At 41.9% G+C, this 4,115-nt stretch overlaps 1 long non-coding RNA gene across 3 annotated transcripts in view; it reads right to left on the minus strand.

Moving 5' to 3' along the window:
- Nucleotides 1-244: 244 nt before the first annotated feature.
- The window catches only part of LOC111960792 (uncharacterized), a 14,658-nt gene continuing 10,787 nt past the window's right edge, over nt 245-4,115 (minus strand). For all 3 annotated transcript variants that reach the window (XR_011475801.1, XR_002876902.2, XR_002876904.3), the window contains exon 3: nt 245-1,552. This is a non-coding gene — a long non-coding RNA (uncharacterized lncRNA). The remainder of the gene's footprint in view (nt 1,553-4,115) is intronic.

Raw genomic sequence — 4,115 nt, forward strand, 5'->3', positions numbered from 1 at the left:
TGTGTGTTCGTGTTTGTAAATTTGTTTGTGGGTGTCAGATTGACATTCAGTGTGGATTAGGACATACAAAGACTGTGGAACATAATCATTATCATTATCAAAACACCCTTTAACAGAACATATGTCATGGCCTCACTCAATGGTGATCATATCATTTTCTATAGCTCTCTATAGACGTGTGTATATATATATATATATATATATATATATATATATATATATATATATATATATATATTNTATTCATTTGTATTATATATAATATGTATTTATAAAAAGATGTATTCATAATTACAAGTGGCATTTTGTTATATTCATTATTGCAATGAATTATTACCTAAGATGGTTAAAAAAGAGAGGTGAGTTCAGTTTTGCTACACAGTAATTTACAACAGTTTAAAATGCAAGCATCTGAAACAGTCAGTACCTTCCCTCTCCACTGGAAAACAACATGTCCATGTCCCACGTGACACCCTGTCCCCCATATAGTGGACTACTTTACACCAGCGCTCTAGATGGCTAAATCTGGCCCTGGTCAAAAACAATACCTTATATGGGGGATTTACCTTTATACGTTTTCTTCACTTTTCACAGAATGTACAGCTTTACCTCTGTTTCCCTCCCCGAGAAGGGATACATGTAGTTGTTATTTAGCGTTACTGTCATTATTATGGATCGTTTCAGTAGCTATTACTCTTTTTATTTTCATTTTTTACAAACCCCTGTGAATCCTACGGTCGTGTTAGCCATAAGAGTTTGGAGATATCAGTTGAGTTTTCATCTATTACGGTAACTTCAGTGATCTCTGCATTGTGTTTGCGAGACGCTAACCAAAGCGTTGTAAAAGCATGTTCGTCTGAACAGTTCATGGAGAAAGAGCAGGTTTGTACAGTCCAACGTTTTCAGGTTTACAGTTTTCTGGTCTTATAAGTGATTCGCCTGGAGCTTATTCTTCGTAGGCAAGTGAAGATGATGAAGATTTGTCCTAAAGCATTGTTTCCTGGTAGGGGATCAGGGGTGTGGCTTGTTAGAGGACGCAGTCTATCACATTGGAGCAGATAAAGTCACGTCTGCCTGCTCATGACAGTGCTCAAAGTCTTCATCATCACCATCATCATCACCATTTTCATCTTTTTATCTTTCTCAGTTTTTCTTTTCGGTTCCACGTCGTCAGTGTTCTAACACTGTTAGTTTGTCACCTTGTTGTCCTTGTTTCATGGAGCTCAAGTTAGGATTTTAGTGTGATGGTGATCATCATATTTGTCCCTCCTCTCTCCCTGTTGTTGCTGTTAGCTTGCTGGCGGTCTCTGGTCTGTGTGTCTGTGTGTGTGGCGTCGGGGTGGTAATGACGTAGCCGTGTGTGTGGTTAAGGCACAGTGTGTGTTTTTGGTTTTCAGGGTAGGCCCGATGGTAGGGTAAGCCCTGGGTGTCTGAGGGAGTGGCCAGCATGGACGGCCTTAGGGCAGTCCGGTGTTAAAACACGCCCATTCTCACCCACACTGCCCGTGATTGACAGCCGAGCCTTGTTCCGCATGGCTTCTGTAAAGGGCAGCTGGAGGGGAAGAGCCAGGGGAGGATGACAGGGTGATTAGAGAGGGATGGGCAATGGGAAAAGAGGAAAGAAAGAAACACTTGTGAGTTTTTGTAATATGACCCTAATGAATCATGTACATAATTCACTGTCAAAACATAGGAACACACAAATACATGTTCATATGCTCATAAGCACAAATGAATGCACACACACACACACACACACACAAGAATTGGAACATACAGGTAACTGCCAAAATAAAGGGAAAACTTGGGTAAATGAGGGATACAAAGTATAATGAAGGCAGGTGATTCCACGCAGGTGTGATTCCTGAGTTAATTAAGCAGTTAACATTACATCATGCTTATGGTCATGTATAAAAGTACCCAGTACTATYGCTAGAAGAGATCTCAGTGACTTTGAAAGACTGGTCTCATTAAGGTGTGTGTGTGTCTCAGTCACCAGATCTCAACACAATTGAACACTTGTGGGAGATTCTGGAGCGACGCCTGAGACAGTTTTCCACCACCATCAACAAAATACCACATTATGTAATTTATTGTAGAAGAATGATGTCGCATCCCTCCAATAGAGTTCCAGACACTTTGTAGAATCTATGCCGAGGTGCACTGAAGGTGTTCTGGCGGCTCGTAGGGACCCAACGCCCTGTTAAGACACTTATGTTGGTGTTCCTTTATTTTGGCTGTTACCTGTATATGACTACTTAAACTAGCATTGTATAAAAAAGGCAGGCAAAAACAAACACACAGATGCTTAGGATACGTTTTCAAATACGTTTTTGTGAGACATCTGCATTTCAAGGTGACCATGCATTTCTGGGGTCTTGGTTTGAAAAACATGGAAGAGGTTGAGATGAGGTTTGTAAATTTAGGATTTGTACAGTAAGGTGAGGTTTTGTACAGTACAGTTGTGGCCAAAAGTTTTGAGAATGACACAAATATTAATTTTCACAAAGTCTGCTGCCTCAGTTTGTATGATGGCAATTTGCATATACTCCAGAATGTTATAAGAGTGATCAGATGAATTGCAATTAATCGCAAAGTCCCTCTCGCCATGGCAAATGAACTGAATCCCCCAAAAACTTTCCACTGCATTTCAGCCCTGCCACAAAAGGACCAGCTGACATCATGTCAGTGACTCTCTTAACACAGGTGTAGTTTGACGAGGACAAGCTGAGATACTCTGTCATTGCTGAGATCGAATAAACAGCACAGGAAGCTTCAAAAAGAGGGTGTGCTTGAATCATGATGCTTCCTCTTCATCCATGGTTACCTGCAAGAAAACACGTGCCTCATCATTGCTTTGCACAAAAAAGGGCTTCACAGGCAAGGATTTGCTGCCCAGTAAGATGCACCTAAATAACATTTATCGTCACAAGAACTTCAAGGGAGCAGTTCAATTGTGTGAAAGGCTTAGGGCTCCTCAAGAAGTCCAGCAAGTGCGACCGTCTCCTAAAAGTTGATTCAGCTGCGGATCGGGCCCCCCACCACCAGTACAGAGCTCTCAGGAATGGCAGCAGGCAGGTTGGGCAATCTGCACGCACATGAGGCAAAGACTTTGAGGATGCCTGGTGTCAAGAAGGGCAGCAAAGAAGCCACTTCTCTCCAGGAAAAACATCAGGGACAGACTGATATTCTGCAAAAGGTACAGGGATTGGACTGCTGAGGACTGGGGTYAAGTCATTTTCTCTGATGAATCCCCTTTCCGATTGTTTGAGGCATCCGGAAAAAAGCTTGTCCGGGGAAGACAAGATGAGGGATACCATCAGTCCTGTGTCATGCCAACAGTAAAGCATCCTGAGACCATTCATGTGTGGGGTTGCTTCTCAGCCAAGGGAGTYGGCTCACTCACAATTTTGCCTAAGAACACAMCCATGAATAAAGAATGGTACCAACACATCCTCCGAGAGCAACTTCTCCCAACGATCCAGGAACAGTTTGGTGACGAACAATGCCTTTTCCAGCATGATGGAGCACCTTGCCATAAGGCAAAAGTGATAACTAAGTAGCTCGYGGAACAAAACATCGATATTTTGGGTCCATGGCCAGGAAACTCCCCAGACCTTAATTTAATTTACTTGTGGTCAAGCCTCAAGAGGCGGGTGGACAAACAAAAACCCACAAATTCTGACAAACTCCAAGCATTGATTATGCAAGCATGGGCTGCCATCAGTCAGGATGTGGCCCAGAAGTTAATTGACAGCATGCCAGGGCGGATTGCAGAGGTCTTGAAAAGGAAGGGTCAACACTGCAAATATTGACTCTTTGCATCAACTTCATGTAATTGTCAATAAAAGCCTTTGACACTTATGAAATGCTTGTAATTATACTTCAGTATTCCATAGTAACATCTGACAAAAATATCTAAAAACACTGAAGCAGCAAACTTTGTGAAATGTAATATTTGTGTCATTCTCAAAACTTTTGGCCACGACTGTAAGGTGAGGTTTTGTAAAGTGAGGTTTTGTAAGGTGAGGTTTTGTACAGTAAGGTGAGGTTTTGTAAAGTGAGGATTTGTACAGTAAGGTGAGGTTTTGTACAGTAAGGTGAGGTTTGTAAGG

This window comes from Salvelinus sp. IW2-2015, linkage group LG4p (assembly GCF_002910315.2).
Source record: "Salvelinus sp. IW2-2015 linkage group LG4p, ASM291031v2, whole genome shotgun sequence".
In the NCBI taxonomy this organism is placed as follows: Eukaryota; Metazoa; Chordata; class Actinopteri; order Salmoniformes; family Salmonidae; genus Salvelinus; species Salvelinus sp. IW2-2015.